This window comes from Podarcis liolepis (assembly GCF_965112155.1).
Source record: "Podarcis liolepis genome assembly, chromosome: 8".
Lineage (NCBI taxonomy): Eukaryota > Metazoa > Chordata > Lepidosauria > Squamata > Lacertidae > Podarcis > Podarcis liolepis.
Window position 1 is genome coordinate 71046040 of NC_139560.1, and position 23835 is coordinate 71069874.

The 23835-nt window shown below is 43.3% G+C and overlaps 1 long non-coding RNA gene across 1 annotated transcript in view; it reads right to left on the minus strand.

Annotated features, from left to right (window-relative positions):
* The window catches only part of LOC310714484, a 602255-nt gene that overhangs the window by 462512 nt on the left and 115908 nt on the right, over nucleotides 1-23835 (minus strand). Inside the window, exon 2 of the long non-coding RNA XR_014529828.1 lies at nucleotides 11716-11785. This is a non-coding gene — a long non-coding RNA (uncharacterized lncRNA). The remainder of the gene's footprint in view (nucleotides 1-11715; nucleotides 11786-23835) is intronic.

Consider the following 23835-nt stretch of genomic DNA (forward strand, 5'->3'; position numbering starts at 1 on the left):
AGCCCGGAAGCTGCATCTGAGAGCCCCTGCACCACCTGAAGGCAGCTGTGCTGCCTGCTCCTGCTCCTACTTGCATGCAAGCAGGAGTGGAGGCTTCCCGCTGAGAGATCCCCACCTCCACTCCTGCTTGCATGCAAGCCCTCCTCTCTTCCCTTCCCCACCCACAGCACAGAAGCTAGGACCCTGCTGGGGCGTCAGCGTGCATGCCCAAAGAGAGGGCTTTATTTGCCCTGTCTGGCATGCATGCCATAGGTTCACCACCACCACTGATTTATCTGACCATTTAATAAAGAATTTGATTGGAAATATTATTCAGTTCTTCTCTTGTTGGGTTCCTTACTTAATTAATCCATTAATCTGAGCTCCCATTTCACACCATTGTGGAATTTCCGTTAGAATAACATTGCCTTTTAAAAACGAAGGGAATCGGAATGTTATTGAGTTCATTAATTAAATGTTTATAAAACGTTCATATAGTGAAATCTCCAGACGTAAGCCCAAATTGACTTCAGTGTGTGCAATCTTTCAACTCAATAATCAGCTTCAGTGTTAATCTCCACCTGCTTGACAAAGATTTCGCAAATCCTAAAGATTGTTCCTTTCTCACTCTGACTTAACAGTGCTTAGGCAGTAGTGGGGTACAATATCAGTTTCCCCACTAAAATGCAATGCAAATGGCATTCTGCATCCTTTACCTAAGCAAAGGGAAATTCAGAGCACACATGTGGATTGGGGAGGAGTGAACCAGGAGAGAATTGATAGTATATCTATTTATTATTTACAAATGTACAGATCCAATTATTATTGTGCTGGGTCCATAAGAGAACATGCAATGAAACAATGCTTGATTCACAGTGACTTCAGTTACAAAGCAACAAGACAAATTTCTTCAGACCTCTGCACTGCTCAAAGATGAAAGCCGCATGCCAAGCCAGTTTCACAGTTTTCTGAGCAGGTCCATCCACCACAGAAATGAGGGAAGTTACTTTATGTGCTGGTTATTTTAGGACACCTGCACATATTTTTTACATGTATAATATTGCATATAATATGTAAGGATTGTTCATATTTATATATTTAAGGATTCTTGTTGAGTTCAAAAACAAGAGAGAAATTAAAACAAAAATCTCTGGAGATAAGCCTGGCACTGATATTTTCAGAAATACGTACTTCAATGCGATATACTATATCGTTTCCCCAATGACTGGCAGCTACTGTTAATAGCCACCCATTGTTAGACTTCCAATAATGCAACAGCTTGAATCGTAACAATAGACTTCAGGATTAATGTTGTCGCTAAAATCAGAATAGTGATTCGATGTGAAGGCAATTAACTGAGAACCCATGACACATAGTTATGGGTCTACTCTTCTGTAGGCCTAACTCTACTCAGTAATGGCAGAAATTCATATCTGGATTTCCAAATATATCTTCCCATGAGCTGAAGCAGACCATAAAATTATTCATTTTTTCTTCTGCTTCCAACTCTACTTTCTCCTCTTTTCCTTGCATTGTTCCTTTTCTGTCTCATGTTTGTTTTGAGTTCCAAAAGATCTCATTACTGTGCCATTGTACTCTTAATTGTTTCCCAGAATCATAGTGCAGTGGTACCTCAGGTTACATACGCTTCAGGTTACATACGCTTCAGGTTACATACTCCGCTATCCCAGAAATAGTGCTTCAGTTTGAGAACAGAAATTGTGCTCCGGCGGCGCAGCAGCAGCAGGAGGCCCCATTAGCTAAAGTGGTGCTTCAGGTTAAGAACAGTTTCAGGTTAAGTACGGACATCTGGAATGAATGAATTACTTAACCCGAGGTACCACTGTATCAGAACAAGACATCATACTAACAGCACTGATGTGAATGGGACATTTGCATTTGTGTTTCGTGTTAATTCTAGTTTCTTCAATGAGGATGCATCATAAACAAAAAAGCCATAGCCTTTCTGCAACTGGCTTTGAAACACCTGACACTGATCTCCCTAATAAAGAACAGAGGGGAAGGCTGAAGAAGGCAAAATGCGTTGGCTGCTTTCATCCACCAATAATGGTTCTCCCTGCTACAAACTTTAAGTGGCTTTAGAGTATCGAAAGATCATTACACCTACAGTTGTGACATGCTCCTCTTTAGCCCTTTCCAACAATCTAAGTTCCTAGGGTTGTGTGTAATGTAGCACTAAGGTGAATATTCCATTAGTGCAAGGATTCCTCCATGCACAACAGAACACCTCCTCTCTTCTCCCCTACAAGCCTACTAACTATGTTCTGTCATGGATGGACCTGCTCACATATTTGTGGATAACACAGGACATGCGTGGAGGATGGTGAGTGGGGGAACTCCATTGCACTAGAGCTAATCCTTATCCTAGCACAACTATTTAGTTGTATTTTACCCCAAGAATTTTAACAGCATAAAGTCAGTCTGGGAAAGATATCTCTTCTGGAAACCCTGTGATGGAAAATTTTAAGGCATCAGTTATGCTATGTCAGGTTCCCCCATCCTGGTGCCCTCCAGTTCTTGTCAAATCCAACCCTCATCAGCCCCAACAAGTGTAGCCAATGACAGGAAGGGATGCGGGTGGTGCTGTGGTCTAAGCTACTGAGCTTCTTGGGCTTGCTGATCAGTAGGTCAGCAGTTCAAATCCCCACAATGGGATGAGCTCCTGTTGGTTCTTGCCAACCTAGCAGTTCAAAAGCACACCAGTGCAAGTAGATAAATAGGTGGCAGAAAGGTAACAGCGTTTCCCTGCGCTCTGGTTTCCACCATGGTGTTCCGTTGCACCAGAAGCAGTTTAGTCATTCTGGCCACATGACCCAGAAAGCTGTCTGTGGACAAATGATGGCTCCCTTGTCCTGGAAAGCAAGATGAGCTCTGCACCCCATAGTCACCTTTGACTGGACTTAACCATCTAGGGGTCCTTTACCTTTTACCTTACCTAGCCAATTCCAGGGATGATGGGAGTTGTAATCCCCCCCCAAAAAAATCTGGTAGGCAGTGCTTTTTTCTGGGGGAATGCAGGGGTACGCATACCCCTAAGCATTTTGTGAATCTAAGTTTGGCCTCAGTGAGGGGCAGTATTTCAATTTGAGTAGGAAAATGAGAGTACCCCTAAACAATTTTTTGAGGGGAAAAAGCACTGCTGGTAGGCATCAGGTTGGGGAAGGCAGCTTTACATCCTCAGTGCCTTCTAAATAGCCTCAGTCCAGTATATCTGAAGGAGCGTCTCCACCTCCATTGTTCTATCCGGACACTGAGGTCCAGCACCGAGGGCCTTCTGGCGGTTCCCTCACTGAGAGAAGCCAAGTTACAGGGAACCAGGCAGAGGGCCTTCTCAGTAGTGGCACCCACCCTGTGGAACACCCTTCCACAGATGTCAAAGAGAAAAACAATTGCGTGTTGAGTCCCACAAGCCACGCACCAAAAAATTCACACTTCACACGTGAATTTTGTTTAAGGTTTTTGGCATAATTTTGGCCACAACTTTATTTAAATACAAAAAATGTGAGTGGTTGCTTAGGCATTGGTTATGACTATCTGTCCTTGCCCTCAAGGACAGAGCCAGTGGCGTAGCGTGGGGGGTGCCAGGGGTGCCAGCCGCACCGGGCGCAACATTTTGGGGGGCGCGTTTGGCCGGCCCCCCTCAAGGAAGCGGGAACCTCTCCAAGGCACAGCGTGCCGTCGGTAGAGGAAAAAAGCCGAGCAGCAGCAGCAGCAAAGTCGGGAGGAGGAGGAGGTGGAGCGAGCCTGCTAATTCCTTGCAAAGTCGGGAGGAGGAGGAGGTGGAGCGAGCCTGCTAAGAATTCCTCGCAGCTGGCCATCCAACCTCCAGCGAAGGAGGGCCCCGCTCCACCTTCCGAGGGAGCCTGCTAGGACCCCCGGCTCCCTGCAGGTGGCTCACAACCCCTGCTAGCCCGGCCGGGGCTCGGGGAGGATGGGAGCCGCCTGCTGGGCTGGCACAGCTGCGTGTGAAGGCGCGGAGGGAGGCGCTCCCAGGGCTGCCGGCGGCCTTTCCCCGCACGCGAAGGAGCAAGGGCGGCGGCGAGGCTGCGCAACAGCCGCTGCGTGAGAACGAGCCCTTGCCCAGCCCGGGGGACGATCCGGAGGCCCTCTCCGAGCGCGTCGCGTGTAGCCAGCCTGCCAGCCTGCCTGCCAGGGTGGAGCAAAGCGGCGGAGTGGGGAGAGGTTGCCCTTCTTCGCACGCAACCCCCCCCCCGCGTCACGCCTTAAATCCACCCTCCCACAAACTAGGAGCGAGCAGCTGAGAGGGAACAGCTGAGAGCCACGAGCAGCTTTTTCTGAAAATGCCCTTTAAAAAAAAAAAATCCTAAAATTTATAAACCGCTTGACAGCTACAAAAGCGGTTTGCCAAGAGAATAAAACTGCCAGGAAGCAGTGGCGTAGCGTGGGGGGTGCAGGGGGGCCGGCCGCACCGGGTGCAACATCTGGGGGTTAGGGTTAGGGGGCGCAAATCCACGGGTTAGGGGGCGCAAATCCACAGGTTAGGGGGCGCAAATTACTTGCCTTGCCCCGGGTGCTGACAAGCCACGCTACGCCACTGGACAGAGCTGGCCCTTCCGGACACCAACGGAAGCCAGCGTGGGAAACAAGTATTGGGTGAGAAATCTGAAACTGGGCAACAGTCCCTCACTTCTCACCCTCATATTCCGGTGGGGCTTGCACGGCCGCAGGTCCGACTCCGGGGACAAGGACAAATTGTATGGCAAGCCCCTGGATTCCTTTAACGGAATTCCCTTTCCGCATCATTTGGAGGGGTAGGCACTTACCCCTCCAAGCACCAATTTAACCAATGCCTAACCGCCAACCTTACAAGTTGTGACGATTTGCTACGTAGTAGGCAAAAACCAAATGGCACCAGCCAATCAGCCAGATGGCAAAATTCCTACTAGGCCCCCACACCAAGGCAGACGACCCCATGACAGGCAATAGCAAGGTCAAGCGAGCAAAACAAAAAACCACCCTATAAAAGGGCAGGAGGGCGGGTGATCCGATGCAAAACGGCCAAGAGAGCGTCCAACGTCTGGCCCCTATATTTAAGGACTCTGACCCCTCCCCCAAATTGACCACAATTCAAAACTCCCCAGCAACCCAATTTAACCACTTAAAGGCTTGGGTTCCTCACCAAATTTGCCTAGTCACTGCAGGGTGGCCTGTTCTTCCCAACCGCAACACGTGCTCTCTGTTATGGAGAACACGCTCTACCAGACTTTTAGACGACATCTGAAGGCAGCCCTGTTTAGGGAAGCTTTTAATGTTTGATGCATTACTTTATTTTAATATTGTGTTGGAAGCCGCCCAGAGTGGCTGTGGAAACCCAGCCAGATGGGCGGGGTATAAATAATAAATTATTATTATTATTATTATTATTCTGTGCCTCTTGGGCTTCCAGCACTTGCTACAGAGCATTGTAATCACCAGTCTTATAATTTAAGAGGCTGTTCTCCTGCACACCTGCCATGATAGGGAGCAGACAGTACAATTAACCACAAAAGCCTACATGTTTGATTTCCAGCTGCCTTTTCTTGAAGTCACACGGGCAATGCAGTGCCGTAGGATTGTGGCGTGTGGTGAGACTCTGCTAGTACTCGAATGGGTAAGAGTGAAGTTCACAAAATGCTAAATGAAAAGACAGTACTATCAGAAGGGGGTCTTTGTATCGAAACTTACTGCTTCCAAGTTTCCTGCATATTCAAGAGATGCTTAGTCTGTGCTTCAAAGCCTCCTGCGGTTTCTTTTAAGCTCCTCCCGCAAGCCTTGTGAAGCCACCGGGCTTCATCATTGAAAAACAGACAGCTGGTGAAACCATACTAAATGATAATCCGGGTGAAAGCTACCTATGAGAAACTTTGCTGGATTTCCAGACTTTTCCCACAAGTGGATAAGGGAGGGCGAATGTCACCCTCATAAAGGTACATACACTTAGCCTGAAAAGGGACACAGACAAAGCTGCAGGCAGTAGGTGCCTCATCCATAGTTTTCCAGTGAAAACGTTCGATTTCAGTAGTACATTCGCCACCTCATGATAATAATAAAAATAATTTTATCATTTGCACTCCTTCCATCTGGCTGGGTTGCCCCAGCCACTCTGGGCAGCTTCCAACACATAAAAACATAATCAAACACCAAACATTAAAAGCATCTCATTGCAGGAGTACCTTCAAATGCCTTCTAAAAGTTGTATAGCTGTATATCTCCTTGACATCTGATGTGAGGGCATTCCACAGCTCACACTGAGTTTTGAAGGAAGATTTTTGGTAAGACTACTGACGCTTCTCAGTGGAGTTCAGTGCATGCATATGTGTGATACCACAAAAGGGGGAAGGACAAAAAAACATTAATGACATTTTTTCAATACTGTGGGTGTGACATCTGCTTCATGCCAACACTGGCAGTTTTGATGGGATTTGAGGGAAGAAATCCTCCACTTAGCAGGCAAAGCTGGTAGGATCTGATGCTCAAAAGCGAATGGAAATTCACCAAAAGGGAAATTCGGAGGTAAGCTTGGAGGCACCCACACAATAAAAGAAAGCTAAACAAACATGAGGTCAGAATACTCCTTAGAACAGAATTTGAGGGGTGCATAGCAGTCTGCAGGGGAGAAAAGAAGAAGCCATTTCCATTAACACGAGCAGAAGTCAATCACACAACATTGGATTCTGCCTAATGTATTTTAAAAATATACATTTACAAGAATTTTCATGCCAATTTCTCCCCAACTAACGCTCCGGAGATGGAGGGGGTCGCAAGGACACACAGGGAGAGAACAGGGTGGGGAAGTTACACTGTGCAGCTAAAAGTCATTGTGCTAGCATAACTATTTAATTGGATACAACCCTTCTTATTTCCTGTTACAACGATAAACATTGACCAGATTATTATTATTATTATTATTATTATTATTATTATTATTATTATTATATTTATTGGCATTTTCATTTTGAAAAAACACCATGTGATTTTACATATCTTTACATTTCCTATATTCTGACTCTCTCAAGTAGCGACTTCCCCCTATCCCTACCAACTGACTTTCTAACTTCCAATTATAATTTCATCCGCATTTCTCATTCCCCCTATCTACCTTTCCTTTTACTTTGAGATTCCTTATCATTGTAAACAAGTTTCTAATTTTAACTGACAAACCTTTAAGCCAGTCCTGTTAGTGTTGTTAAGTGTTTACAATGTTCTTTCAAATAAATAATAAATTTACTACAGTCTTTTTCAAACTGTTGGTCTCACTGGTCTTGGATTTTCCCAGACAGTCTTACCAGCTCTATATATTCAATCTTGCTCTGCCATTCTTCTACTGTCAGAATTTCTTGCTGTTTCCACATCGGAACTAAAAGAATCCTTGCCACTGTTGTTGCGTATAAGCGTATAGTATGGTCTTTCTTAGGAATCTTTTCTCCTAAAATACCTAACCTTTCTCCTAAAATACCTTTCTTAGGAATCTCTTCTCCTAAAAAAATTTGACCAGTTTAACAACCATAGAAATATTGGCCTTCTTGCCACATTGTCCATCTTCCTCTGAATTTATACTTCTGTTAGAAGGCATTAAAGGGTTAATGAATCCATGACCACAAATCACTCTCCATAGCTTCCCATATGCTACACATGCACACAGCATCAATGTCAGGTATGTTAAGTTGCCCTTCTCTATGTATAACCTCCTGGATGTGATTTTTGTTTTATTTATTTAAAAACACGGAGAGAAACATCCATGCGAACTCATGCCATTGTTTCAGCTCCAAATAATAGGAGTTATTTTGGAGGAGAAATTAAGTGAGTAGCGTCACTGCAGCATCAACTACAGAGTCAGTACATTAGCAAAAGTCCTTCTTTCCTTGCTAATTCGCCTCAAAACCAGCATGGGGTCAGTCGCTCCTCAGACTCAGCATGGGAAGAAACTCCATGCTGGGTAGCGTAATTTTTTAGGGGCTTGTGAATCACCAAAATTATCTCTGCCATTACAGTTTATGTTCTAATGCTATTACACTTTAAAGTGTTAAACATTTCTAACGTCCTTTGAATGTGTGTAATTGACAGGAATGTATTGCTTTATTATAGCACCATTCAGTTTTCCAAGAGGTTTCTATGAAGCCACTCAAAGGGAGTGGGATGATTTAAAAAGCAGAACTAAATTAACCTAACCTTCACAGGGGGAAAAACCCACACACATCTGATTCACCTTAATCACCAATTTGTGTCCTCTTCTGAGGAGGTTTTGTGTCCTCTTTGGAAGGTTTAAGTAGCGCTGGACAGAATCTGATTCATAGTGGCAAACATTTCAAAGGGATTTCATTAATCCTCAATCAATAGCAAAACACGTCATTAGCTGGAAAGCAGTAACTTCCTAATTATTGGTGGCACAAAGAATTTCCTTCTTCCCAAAATAGGCTGCACAGGCCTCTTTGACCGTCAACAATCCCTCAGAAAACTTGTTCCAGCTAGGAGCTAATGTCTGTCAAAGCAACAAATTGGCTGTGTATTTGAACTTCTTAGGCAGTGTATATCTACCAGAGAGCTTCAGTTAAGGTGCTCCTAATATGCAGACTCCAGTCTCTTCTTAGTTTACAGATGGGAGAATCTGTCAATTTTGGTTTTTCTCAGTTTTTTTGCCCCTCCCCATTCTTAAATTCACTTCTCCACATCACTTTGCATTTTTTTAATCCTCTTAAAAATTCATCAACATCCTAGTGCAAATTTCTCCTAATATACACATATTTGTATACACATTTCCCCAGTATAACACATTTTTGTATGTTATACACAACTGCATATACTGGAGTAACATGCACATTATAAACACATATATGAGTGGAAATATGTGATTTTAATGTGCGTGTTACTCTGGTCTGTGCCTTTGTCTACCCATTTGTGCAAAAAATGTAAAGGTAAAGGAGCCTTGGACGGTTAAGTCCAATCAAAGGCGACTATGGGGTTGAGGCACTTGTCTCACTTTCATGCCAAGGGAGCGAGCGTTTGTCTGCAGACAGCTTTCCAGGTCATGTGGCCAGGATGGCTAACCCGCTTCTGGTGCAACAGAACACCGTGATGGAAAGCAGGGTGCACGTAAACACCATTTACCTTCCTGCCACAGCGGTATCTACTTATCTACTTGCACTGGCATGTTCACTGGCAGGAACTGGGACAGAGCAATGGGAGCTCACCCTGTTGCGAGGATTCGAACCACCAACCTTCCAATCAGCAAGCCCAAGAGGCTCAGTGGTTTGGACCACAGTGCCACCCACGTTCCATCCATTTGTGTATTGATTACTTGCAAAATTTGGAAGGGAAAATTAAACTGGTTCCCCTTTTAATGTGAACAAAGCTGAAGTTAGCACCCATCCCTACACATGAGAAAAAGACATTATAGTGTCCTCCCATTAAGGTGTTTTAAGGTCTTCAGAAATGGACCTGTTTGCAGTTTAGGTGAACGGCAGCTAGAAGCCTCTCAGATACATGCCCTCCAACAATTCTCCAATGAACATAGGGACATCCTATGAGTTAAAGAACTTGCAGCCCCTTCTTGACATTCCTAATCAGCTTCCTGAGGCAGCCTCTCACTCTTTCTCATGGTAGAGTTGGCCCAGCCCCAGTCATACAGCTGTCCTTTCATATACCTGAAGGTAGGTAGATTATTGTAGAATGATGGCAGGAGCAAAGTTAGGCAAACAAACTGCCAAGACAAATAAGTGAAATGTTCCTTGTTGGATGCAAACCTTAAAAAAACAGAAAGCACACACACACACACACACACACACACACACACAAAACCATAAAAGACAAACCCTCAAGTTTCTAAAATAGTTACTTGTACGCATGCAGAATTAACATACATATAAACTTCATTTTGATGTGGTCCACTGTAACCCCATGTTCTTCAGAGTGTTGTACCCTCAATTTACCAAATATATATTGCCCTTGAAAGAATAATAATTTCTCTTCCCTTTGGCACTGCAACGCCAAATTTACAAGCCTGCTGTGCTTCTTATGCATTTATTTTCAAAGGGAACTCTTTATGCTAATGTAGGGAAATGCTCGAATTGGCCCAGTATGTGGCATTTATGTGTTCTGCTGCATTTCCAAGAAACATCAAAATATGGTGTTTTGTAGACCTTAATTTCAGTATTATACAGGGAACACTGCAAGAAAATACGAAACAATTTGATTATCTCAGGATATTATTAAACATGGCATTCAATGAATCTTCTCTTAACAGTGTACATTTAATGTGCCATTCCTCAGGATATAATCAAAGTACAACAAATCAGTTATGTGTCAGATATGGAAATTTTTAAATCTCAACAGTGTACACACACACTTTGCATTACTTATAGACACACACATATATAAATATTAGCACTTTCCCAGTAGACTTTTTCCCTTTTATTCTTTCTGAATATATTAGTATAATGTGCGTCTGATGCATATTTGATGTATTGCTACTATTGTGCTATGAAGTTTAGAGACTAAAATAAACAGTGTAAAATAATAATAACGCTTCTTCAAGAGAAAGGGAATAGCTAAGGCCTGCATGCTTTTGCTGTTTCACCTCTATAATAATGCTAGCCTCCTTGAGATTGGTTAAAAACAAACAAACCCCAAACTCACCCATATTGTCCAGAGTCATACCCTCTAATTTACTCATATTAACTCTCCTATTTTGAATCTCAAGGTCTGGCAAAATTAAGCATTTTAACTAGACCTATAATGCTTCCAGTGAAATCCTTCCCCTCATGAGATCTTAGCTGAACAAGGATAGGGGATTGCTGCAAACTACTACTTCATTTACAGATAGGTAGCCGTGTTGGTCTGCCATAGTCAAAATAAAGAAATTCCTTCCTTCCAGTAGCACCTTAAAGACCAACTAAGTTAGTTCTTGGTATGAGCTTTCGTGTGCATGCACACTTCTTCAGATACTACTTCATTGGCATCTATCTGTCTTAAGAGACAATGGAAGAGTGTGCCATTGCAGATAAAGTCAAACCATTGGAAGTTACAGGACCTGCTGTGGCTGTAGAGACCAATATGGGAAAGACATGTTTTATTGTAGCTGGGGCAGATGAAGGCAACTTGTTTCACTGTTACAGATGCACCATGGTGTTTTCTCTTTGTGTTCCTCCCAGCAGTCATTTCTCCTCTGGTCACTGTTTTGCATACCTAGCATGACTGTCTGTCAAATTTAAGTTACACTGTATAGAAGGTTGTTCTGCTAAACAAGGCTTGTTCCAGAACAAGTATTATGCTGGATGGGATGAAACCAAATTAAGGGACATGGGCAGTGCCAGATTTATGTATAAGCTAAACAAGCTATAGCTTAGGGCCCCACTCTCTTGGGAGCATAAAAAAAAAACTTAAAGGGGAAAAAACTGGATGTACATTTCCAAAATATAAGATAAAATACAAATAAAATAAAACTTACATACAGCAACAGTGTTTTGTGTTGTGTAGGCTCCTATTAAGTAAGTAATAGGCCTCGCCTGCTGGCCTGCTCCCTAAAATATAGGGAATGTTGGGAAAGATTGAGGGCACAAGGAAAAGGGGACGACAGAGGATGAGATGGTTGGACAGTGTTCTCGAAGCTACCAGCATGAGTTTGACCAAACTGTGGGAGGCAGTGGAAGACGGGAGTGCCTGGCGTGCTCTGGTCTATGGGGTCATGAAGAGTCGGACATGACTAAACGACTAAACAACAACATATATAGGGTGCCTACATTCTGCTTGGACTGGTTGCATGGCAACATGTGCAAATGGCTTTAGATACCTATTAAAGGTAAAGGTAAAGGTACCCCTGCCCGTACGGGCCAGTCATGTCCGACTCTGGGGTTGCGCGCCCATCTCGCTTAAGAGGCCGGGGGCCAGCACTGTCTGGAGACACTTCCGGGTCACATGGCCAGCGTGACGAAGCTGCTCTGGTGAGCCTGCACCAGCGCAGCACACAGAAACGCTGTTTACCTTCCCGCTATAAAGCGGTACCTATTTATCTACTTGCACTTAAGAGTGCTTTCGAACTGCTAGGTGGGCAGAAGCTGGGACCAAATGACGGGAGCTCACCCCGCCACGGGGATTCAAACCACCGACCATACGATCGGCAAGTCCTAGGCGTTGAGGTTTTACCCACAGCGCCACCAGCGTCCCTTTTTTAGATACCTATTAGGTCCATAAATTACCATATAGCATATATTCAACACACAAAAACATTGACAATTTGTTGTTGACAAAGGACAGCTGGACATATAAAAGGCCCCATTACCTTCAGGAGCTTAGGGCCTCATCAAACCTTAATCCAGCCCTGGATATGGGGGAAGAGGAATGGAGGAGTGGTTAGGATAGCTGAGATCCTCTGCTCCATCAGGGATCAGTTAGGTACTCACAATGGTAGTCATTACTATGTCATGTCTAGGGCTGGGTGATACATTGTTATATTATCCAAAACCGGTTTTGAAGTCCATATTGGTTTCATAATTTTTGACCTGGCAATATATTGCGAATCATGGTATGTGCATATGCTATGCAAAAATCACAATGTGGGGGAAATTGTGATGCCAGCCAATGCCTCTACATAACTCAATCCTTATTTCACTCCCCTATCAATTGTTCTACAGGCTCTTCCACCTATCCCCAAGTCAATTTTGGGGACACAGAGGAAAGAGAGTGGGAAAACTCCAGTTGTGCAAGTGGAAGTCCTTGCACAGGGCTTCTGCTATCATGGCTAGTTAGGTGAATCCTGCCCCTATGGAGGGTCTCAAATGTTTCTCTGAACAAATACCACTACTGCTTATTTGTAGTGTTTTGAAGCTCCCATTTTTTCCCCTAAGCTTAAGTTTTTGAAGGATCATATCCCACCAATGGATTTTATTCCAAAAGTGGCTGGCACAATCAAGTTCTCCAATACTATAAAATATGACCAAATCAAAAGGGCAGGGCTTCAGCTGAATAATAATAATAGTAAAAACAATTGACTTAGAGTTGTTGATATCGTAGAAATACCTCTAAATTTTGAGAAATGAATATTAATGGAGGGGGGAATATATTTGACCAGAAAAAGTAGTAGAAGAAAGGAACTTTATAGGGGTCCAGAACAGATGGATGTGAGATGAAGAGAAGCTGCCAGATCTGAAGACTGGAAAGTCATTGTTAAGAGAAACACAGATATAGAGGTGATTCAGTAGAATTGAGTGAGCAGTGCAGTGAGACACTGGACTGAGGTCAACATGTCTTCATTAAAAGAAAGAAGATGGCCACAATGACACTGTGAACAATGGTTGTCATGGTAGCCAGAGCAAAATCCAAACCAAAATGGGTCAAAAGTGCTTTAGTGATACAGGTAAGAGGACAAGTGGCTACCAGCTCTCTCAGTGATGAAGGAAAGGACAACAATGTTTGCCATCAAAAGCTGACATTTAATGACATGACGGTTACCTTTATGAAGTTCAGGCAAATTACAGAAGCCGAGCACTCATGGGAAATGGCGCCACTGAAAGAGCTAATAATTGGGACCCAGGACAGTATTTGTTGTCTGTGATGGCAAAAGAGTTGTAGATGCTGACTATTAGCATTAAAAAAAAAGTTGCTAGCAATAACCATCCAAGAAAGGGATATTAGGGTCATGGCAGAACCACTGTGCAATGGAAATCAAACAGCAGCACCATCTATGGATGTGATATGGCTGCATACCTTCCACGTTTCCCAATGAACATTGGCTTCAAGGTTTGATGAGACACTGCTGCATATCCACACATATTCCATATTTGTCTTCCTTCTGCCATGTTCCTCCTGCAGTCAAGGGACAAACTACTCAAGGCCAGCCAAGTTATTTTAGCACCTGAGGTAATTCCAGAAATGTTCCTCCTTTCCTCTGACTGGAAAAATACCATAAGAATAAATTAACAAATTGTCCCTCTTTGATACCCCAAATCAGCCACCTCATACAACCTAAAGGTAGAACCCAACCCTGAGTGCCTCTCAGAATATCCACTCACCTTGGGCTCTGGGTATAATGTTTGTCCCATGGCATAGCCACAGCCAGTTTTGGGAGGTCGCCATAGTCCTGTGCAGCCAGGAGAGGGCTGGCCACTTGGTGTTAACTTCCTCCAGTCATGCTGGACCCACCAAGCTGAGAGGGTATCACCCACATGGCCAGTCAGGTCTGGTTGTTAAACCACACTGGAAACTGTGACTCTGAGGGGAATAGGGGTCTCCTTAATAAATTTCAGTCCCCAGGATACTTTGTGAGATGCCAGGCCTATTTAAAGTGGCATGCTTATCTTTTGAATATATAGTGAGGCTGGGGTATGTGGCTTTCTTGATTGGGAAAAGCATCTGTAAAATAATGCATAAATTGGGATCTTCTGTGCACATGCTGGTTGCTTTAGAAATCAAAATGGGATACACAGGAAGAGTGAAGTGCTATTCAGATTTACTAGCTGACCACAGAACCTAAATGTATAACAAAATGTAGAGATTCCCTTTCACTGTAATTGAAAGGACAAGGGTCTCAAGCAACTGTGGTAATTTTATTATTATATTCAAATGAAATCTCATCTCATCATAAAACTGCCTGAGCTATCCAGCAATATGACTAGTAGGTGTCTTCATGCAGAGAAGGCTTCAAATAAACATTAAAATATTTATCAAAATTGCAGAGCAAAATAAATGAAGTATAATGCTGGGTTTGTAGTCTATATTTAGGTTTGTTTGCGTCTTTGTATTGAAAAGACATCAAAGTATTCAAAGGAGAAAAACATTAGAATATTCATCAAATTTGACTGGAAAATAAACAGTAACAATGCTGTATGTTATTCTCTCTTAGCTTTCTCAATTCATTATTATTTCTACAATGGGGTTTATATTTTATCGGACCAGTCCTACCTATTATGATTGAATTGTTCCCGGCCATGGCTGCAAAAAAGAAATGGTGCAGTGTCAATTTTCACATCTGAACAGAAGAGAACATTGAACAATTCTATCCCAAAATTACCGTAATCTACTATTTCAGCTCAAGCATGCCTAAGGCAGCAACCAAGGGATGAATATCTGTTGGCTGATGCTGGAGGAGAAGTTAGCAGCCAGCAGCAGTTCTATTTAGCTGACTGCAACCTCTGTGAGCTGGTGACCAGGACTTGTAAACAGAGGCATTTGTGAGGGTGTTTTGAGGGGGAGGCCCCAAGTGTTGTCTCATGGTGTACATAGGACCAAGAGACATGGATGGGGATGGACCTGCTGCAGTGACCTGCAACATCTGTCCCATGTTTGTCTTCCTCCCTAAGAATGTGCAAAGCCAGACCTGCAGATGAGCAAAAGCAGGTTGCCTTGCTGGAAGAGAAGGTACAGCAACTTGAGGCCCAACTATTCACACTTTGAGATACTGGGCAAGATGCAGAATTTCTCAATAGAGCAAAGTGAACTGACCTGGAACAGAGGTGCAGGTGGGAGGAGGAAGATCTCCCATTGCAGGAGTGAAACCCCAGAGGAACGTGGCACACAGAAGCAGAACTTTCAGGATCCATGCTGTGTCACTGGAGCTACGAAATCAATTCCATGCCCTTACCTCACACACCGATTCTGGGCCAGAGGAGCAAGGACAGTAGCTGTGTACCTCAGAATACACCAAGGTGGCTGTGGAAGGTACAGTGTACAGAACAATTCCGGCAGAGAAAGAAGTGGTGGTAGGTGACTCTTTACTGAAGTGGAAAGAGGCAATAGTGGTTGGAAGTAACAGGATGTCTCAAGAAGTTGCCAAGTCCTAAAAGTCCACTGACCATAATCCCATCCTTCTGATTCATGTGTGTACAAAAAATGCTGCCAGACACAGTTTTTGACATATAGCAAAAGACTCAGCAGCAGGAAGAAAAAGAAGATGATGAGGAGGAGTTTGGATTTGATATCCCGCTTTCTCACTACCCTAAGGAGTATCAAAGCAGCTCACAATCTCCTTTCCCTTCCTCCCCCACAACAAACACTCTGTGAGGTGAATGAGGCTGAGAGACTTCAGAGAAGTGTGACTAGCCCAAGGTCACCCAGCAGCTGCATGTGGAGGAGCAGGGACACGAACCTGGTTCACCAGATTACGAGTCCACCGCTCTTAACCACTACACCACACTGGAAGGTTGTGGCCAAGAAAGAGATAAGGAAATACTGGAAGTAAAGCACTGGCTGTGTAGATTGTGGTGTCAGGAAAGATTTGGCTTCTTGGACCATGGTCTTCACTTTTTTTGAGGAAAAACTTGTAGCAAGAGATGAGTTGAACCACACAGCGGTTGGCAATAATGTGTTAGCTAAGAGTCTTGCAAACATGATCAGGAGAGCTTTAAACTAAATCCTAACTGGGAGGGAGACAATATTACAGATGGAAGGGGAACACCTCACACTGGGCATAAAAGCTTCATTGATGTACAAGAAACAGAGGTGGTACTACAGAAACCTGCTAAAGGGCAGAAAGCTATAAGAAGAAAGCTGCTGGAGGGATTGGCTTGTGGCTTCACTTGTATCTATACTGATGCACAGAGTATGGGAAACCAGCAAGACAATACAAGAGGACAAATATGACCTAATAAGCTTTACTGAAACATGGTGAGATGACACTCATGACTGGAATGTAGAAATTGAAGGGTATAAGCTGTTTAAAAAGAAGGGAGGAGAAATAGCATTATATATAAAGGCTGTGTACACTTGTAAAGAGATCTATGACCTGGAGCATGGAAAGCAGATTGAGAGTATATGGATTAAAATTGTAGGCGAGAGAAACAATAGTGACCTTACTGTGGGTGTCTGCTATAGACCTCCAAGCCAGACTGAAAAATCGGATCATGCATTCCTACAACAGATAAACATTCAGAAACACACACACACACACACACACAGAGAGAGAGAGAGAGAGAGAGAGAGAGAGAGAGAGAGAATAGTAATGGGAGATTTCAACTAACTGAAATCTGCTAGAACTCAAACCTTGCCAAGAATGTAAGGTCCAACAAATTTCTCCATTGCCTCACTGGCAATTTCATTTTCCAGAAGGTGGAAGAAGCAACAAGGGGGTCATCTACCTTGGACCTGGTCCTCACCAACAGGGAGAAATGGATTGACAGTGTGGAAGAACTGGAAATTCTGGGAGGAAGTGATCACGTACTTGAGTTTCATGATACAGAGGCAGGGGAAAGCTTGAGTGTAGTCGGACATGCACTCCGGAATTTAAGAAGGCTGTTTTCAAAAAGGGTGAGATGTTCAGAAATACTCAAAGAGAAGGGAGTCCCAGATGGATGGGAGTTTCTCAAAGGTGAATAATGAGGACACAAATGCAGACAATTCCAACATGAATGAAAAGTGGGAGGCATCTAAAGAAACCAGGGTGGCTGCATAAGGAGCTTGCAGATGACCTGAAATTTAAGAAGGCCATATATAAGAATACAATTATTCATGAAGGAAGAGTATATACAAGTAGCCAACACTTGCAAGGAGAAGATCATGTGGGTCAAAGCTTAGTATGAACTCAGACTTGCAAGAGAGGTTAAAAATAATAACAGTGGTTATCAAAGGTTTTTAAATATTTTCCTAGGGGTTCCTTTTGTTGTATGCTGGGTGCATACTTGAGCACTTTTCATTCGGAATCCTCTCCAGGAAATCTGTGTTTCTCCAGTCACTCTTCACCTGTTCACATTCCCTGGTTGTATCTATCCACCTTGATTGATGGGGCTGAACATGCCAGAATGAGGGAAATCAATGATAACACCCACCCAAATTCAACCCCACCCCCAGGTGGTGGAATAGCAGTGTGTTTTCCCCAAAATAGCGGTTTCCAAACGTTCTTCTTCATAACAGGGTACTTTTTTGGGGGGAAAGGGGGATCATTGCTTTCATTCTGGCAAGAGCTAGAAGCGTCTTTTTCAGCAATGAGAAGTCCTAAAGAGAAACTGGACTTTAGCAGGAGTTGTGGAGACGGTGGGAGGAGACCGCCCTGTTTGCAGATCTGTGGATACTCTGAAAAGACCTTTTCATGAGCGGTTCCAAAATCTGTTCATGAAGTGGGGCAAATTGATATTTGGATGCTCCCTCCACCAAGCGATATTGCATTTTCACAAGGAAAACTATGCCACAGCAGTGGGACACCGTGAAAAGCTCCCACACATGGGGGAATTACTGGGCATGAAAACTGGGTATAATCCATATTGAGAGAAAGGTATGGACAGGCCCTAACTGGTGAAGTCTTCAGTGACCATTTGCATGTGACTCTCCTTTGGAAACCTTTGGGCAATTAACCTGGACAATTTGGGCAATTAACTAGCCTGAACACTGTTGAAACTTTTGACTGTCACACTCTATCAAGTGTCTGTTAAAGGTACCCATCAACACCTTGCGATTGTATAATTCCACTCTGCTAAGCTTTCAGCACTCCCACCCACGGTATGCTAATTACAGGCATCTGAGCATCAGAACTGACACCTCTCCATTCCACATGATATAATGGTTTGTTTAGACACTTCTTTTGCTCTTCCACCTATCATTGCTTGAGACATAAATGTGGGGATGTCATCTCACACCTTATCCCTTTTCCCTTCTGCAGGGCTCCTTTCCTCCAACCTCAAATTTCTACTCCTACCCCCATTGCACCTTCCCTCCCTGCAATGTGCTGTTTCTCCAGTGAACTTTCCACACATACTTCTTATTTTGTTTTTGTTCAATCTATTTTTATAACACCTTTTAAAGTGTTTTTTTATAGCGATTTTAAAGCCTTTTACAGTTTAGCAAACTTGGGAGTTTTATATCTAAACAAGGGTCAGCACCTCCCATCTATCTTCAAGAAAGCTGAGAAAATGACCCTTCCCTGAGAGGAATTCCAGCAGGCGGGAAATATCTATTTCCACTGCTACCAGCCACAATACTTTGATTCTTTAAAAAAAAACACCCCAAAAAACACCTTCCTTTGTTCATCAAAGACTATTGGCTATTCATAACAGCCTTGATTCTGATAATCTTTGATGGTATTTGTGCAGTTTTTGTACAACTGAGTTTTCTTTTTCCAAAACCAATGGCAGCTTTGCTTTCTAAGCGTATATATATACAAACGAATTTGTATATGGAGATGCAATCTGTGCCCAATTATGAACATTTAAGTGCAATTTATTTTTAAAGTGATAATTGCAGTTTAATACCTCACTTGAAAACATATTTACTTAGATGTAAGCCTATTTTATTTTGGTAGAATGTCTTTCTGTGTAAGACCTGACTCAGAAGCAGAGTAATGTGGGAGTTAACTTCTTCAAAGTTCACCCCATGATATTCTAGTAACATCTGAAGAAAAGAGCAGAGATTGCTATACAGCCTTCCCATGCTAGTGTTAACAATCCACGTGATCAGAACAGAAATGTTACCTTGCTAGACCCAACCAAAGTCCAATGAGTCCTGCATTATATTTCCAACATGGAGGAACCAGAGACAGTAGCAGTGTACTGTACATGCTCCACATACAGAAGGCACCAGGTTCAATCAATGGCATATGCTGTTAATATGTTCCAGTGGTAAATTATGAGATGAAGTTCTGCTTGAAACTCTGTAGAGCTTCTGTAGGGGAGCAGGTTGGTACTGTGGTCTCAACCACTGAGCCTCTTGGGCTTGCTGATCAGAAAGTCAATGGTTCGCATCCGCACAAGGGGGTGAGCTCCCATTGCTCTGTCCCAGCTCCTGCCAACCTAGTAGTTTGAAAGCACACCAGCACGGGTAGATAAATAGGTATTGCTGTGGCGGGAAGGTAAACGGCATTTCCAAGCGCTCTGGCATTCGTCACGGTTTGCCATTATGCCTGAAGTGGTTTAGTCATGCTAGCCACATGGCCCAGAAAGCTGTCTGTGGACAAACGCCAGCTCCCTTGGCCTGAAAAGTGAGATGAGTGCCACTACCTACCTTATTTACTTACTTACTTACTTACTTACTTACTTACTTACTTACCACCCTATACCAGTCGCCTTAGACTCAACTTAACTGTCCAGTGGTCCTTTACCTTTTTTACAATACGGGTGGGTTAGGTGAACAACCAGATGCCATCAGAAGCACACACACAATGACAATTATGGGTTGACAACTCTGGTGTGAGGAGGAAGCATGCCATTGAGTGAATTCACACAGTTCTTCTCTCCAGATGTTACCAGAGTAATGTGGGACTGGACCAACTGGAAAGTGTTCCTGTGTTGCTCTTAGAGCATGTTAATCAGATCCCAGTCAGTCATTGATGGTTCACTGTTGGAAAGTCTAGTACTAGACACATCCCCCCCCCCAAGGTACCATCAGTTGGAAAGTTGTGTGGTAGCCATCTAAACTTATAGCCTTAACTCGTACATGTGGATAAACAAAGCACACTTGTGTGAATAAATATCTGTTTGCCTTCATGCTCACTATGAGACAATGTTGGTTTTTCCAATCCCTAGAGGGGAAATTTGGCAAGAACCCCAACTTCAGTGTAATTGATGGCAATGGAATGTTCTAATGCAGAAAAACAGTGTCACATTAATTTCCACATGAATCAGTCAATCACCGGCTGCCATGATGTCTTGCATTTCTGCTTGCTAATGAACCAGATAGGGATATTTGTTCATTGCTGGTGTGTAGAGCTAAAATAATGGTCTTCATGCTAATCAGCAAACATGATTGGTGATCTTGGCATCACAAAGTAATAGAGGAAAGCAAGCTGAAGTGACCAAAAACAAAATGGGAGAATCAATGTAGAAAACAATGTGCCATAGCAAATAAGGAGGTTGAGTCAAGGAGGACAGACCCAGCCACAGACATTAGCAGGAGTAGATGAATGAAATTACTATTTCAGAGGCAACATAATTTAAGTGCCAAATTGAAAGGGAATAATATTACATTTGTAATCCACTTGTGAGCTTTCAAAAGCATGTGACTGGATTCTGCTAGTACTATAAGATTGGGAATGTCCTGCCTGAAACCCCAGAGAGTCACTAGATGGAGCAGTGCTCTCATTCATTATAAGGCAGAATGAAGATTTTGGAACTCCATCTCGATGCCCGGTGGACTGTGATGCCAGGAAGAAGAAGAAGAAGAAGAAGAAGAAGAAGAAGAAGAAGAAGAAGAATTTATCATTTATACCACGACCATCTGGCTGGGTTTCCACAACCACTCTGGGCAGCTCCCAACAGAATATTAAAAACATGATAAATCATCAAACATTAAAATCTTCCCTAAACAGTGTTGCCTTCAGATGTCTTCTAAAAGTCAGATAGTTATTTATCTCCTTGACATCTGATGAGAGGGCATTCCACAGGGTGGGCACCACGACTAAGAAGGTCCTCTTCCTGATTCCCTGTAGCTTTGCTTCTCACAGTGAGGAAACCACCAGAAGGCCCTCAGAGCTGGACCTCAGTGTCCAGGCTGAACAATGGGGGTGGAGACGCTTCTTCGGGTATACTGGGCCAAGGCCATTTAGGATTTTAAAGGTCAGCACCAACACTTTGAATTGTGCTTGGAAATCTACTGGGAGCCAATGTAGGTCTTTCAGGACTGGTGTTATATGGTCTTAGTGGCCACTCCCAGTCACCAGTCTAGCTGCCACATTCTGGATTAGTTGTAGCTTCTGGGTCACCTTCAAAGGTAGCCCCATGTAGAGCACATTGCAGTAGTCCAAGCTGTTTGGAAAGTATCTGGGGTAAGTGATATTTCTTCTATATTCTGCAGTTTCCCTGAAACATGTCATTAAGGGAGCAATCTAGTACAGAAGAAGTTGGCACAAAGCAAGCCAGCGTAAATTACGCTGGTGTAAAGTTACACCAAACCCAAACACCCTTTAGCAGTTGGGCTGCTGCTGATCTGCCTAAGCCTGGCAGAGAGAAAACAAGCCTTTAAAACAATGTTCTATGCTTGGCTGCCAAGACATGTGACTGAACTGAGCAGGCTTAGGATCCAAACTAATTCTCCCTCTGGTCTTGCCACACCACCAGAATGCCATTTGGGGGGGTTTACTTGGGCCTCAGCTCAGCCAGCTTTGGCTCAGCAGAAATGAGCAAATTATGCCAGCTGAGATGGAGATGAGGACTTAATGCCAAGTTGAGCCAGAGTGCGCCTTAAGCTGTTCATCTGAGTCAATATTGCCATAAGATTGCCCCTTAAGTAACAGAGATGGTAGCATCTGTGATAGGACTGCCGTATTTCAAACAGTGAAAATCCAGACAGAAAAATTGTTGACCTTTTTTTGTCAAAGTTGTTGAGCTATGGAATATTGGCAAAAATGGCACTGCTGATATGGGTTGCCATATGTCTGGATTTTCCCGGACATTTTGGGCAATTTCTGCCCAGACACTGATGCCGAGTGCGGTATTCCAAATATGTCCAGAAAATTCCAGATGTATGGCAACCCTGATCTCTGATAAACTTCTAGATAATTCAATGAAAATGAGACCGGCTGGAATCTGAATCTCTAGAGGCCCTCATAGCAGAACAAAAGCAAAAATTATTATTTTAATGATGACTGATATAATTATCTTGTTTGAATTGTTCACTTGCATCTTTTATTTCACTTTTAACAAAAGACACCTAGCAAGGGCCCATTTGCCCTTTTAATGTAGCTTATAAATTTCTCAAACAAACAGAGTCAGGGAAAGAAGAAACACTTCGTAAGATTACACAGAAAGAGTGACAGAATTAATTTGATGAGCCACAAAGGAACAGTTTATACCCTGAAAATGCATTGGGCCACATTATTTATTGTTGGTTTGCTTCAAGAAAAGCATCCATTCACTTATGAGAAAAGCAGGAGGAAATTTCACAGAAGACATAGAGTAGAAGCAAAAACTAAAGCTATTTAAATAAAATGCAGTGTTGCAATTCAAAATGGGATGAATCCAAAGCTAAATGTTAGTTAATTTGAGGTTCATAGTTGCGGGCGCTATTATTATTTTACAACAGAAAACAATTCCCTGTGTCTTTCCCTTCTATTTATAGTTGTTCAAAGTAGGTTTCTAAAGATGCCTCAAAGGATTAGGCGGTTTATATGCCCTTGTGATCACAACAGAGCTGGCTGCCAACGGGAGATGGACTGCTTCCATGTTCTGGCTGCTCCTGTGCACACATTGCACTCTATAGATAGAGACCATTTTCTATGGACATAGTTCCCTGAGGACCTATATATGTTTGGTTGGTGCATCAACTATTCTGGAAGACAACACACCAGGCTAGATAAATCACTGTTCTGTTGCAGTCAGGCAATTCCTGTGTTGCTTAAAGAGGCATTTATTGCACAAATGCTTGACTGGTGACAAGCTTAGTTTTCTTCATTGCAAATTATATATGTGGATCTTGGGAAATTAAATTTGCTGGTAGGAGAGCTGAACCTTAGGTGATGTGGTGATGGAAAAATCTCTAGTGGGTCTCGTGAATCAAGAGAAACAGACTTCACTATCCCAAAGCCTTCCTCCAGGGCTGTCAGGACACCAGTGAGAAACTGGAGTAAAGTACTATTTCAGCTATGTACTCAGTTGATATTGAAGACTGCGGTATGGAAATACGGCCTTCCAGGCATCTCAGACTGGCTTCAGGACTCTCCTCCGAAGGCCAAGACACCCAACTGACCCTGCTCCGTACCTGCTTTTGTCTGGCTGAGATATATCCTTGAGCTGTTATAATGCTCCTTGATTACTGGGCGGAGGCATGTGCAAAGTAACCAACTGATATTTCCATGCCCAACATGTAGGCGATTGTAAAAAGAATTGAATCCATTGAGTCCCCTGCTTTTGGCTCTGGCCCTGCCCAGCACTGGCATATGGTCCCCAGAAGAGACCACAAGGGCATGTGGCACTTAGGATGAAAAAGGTT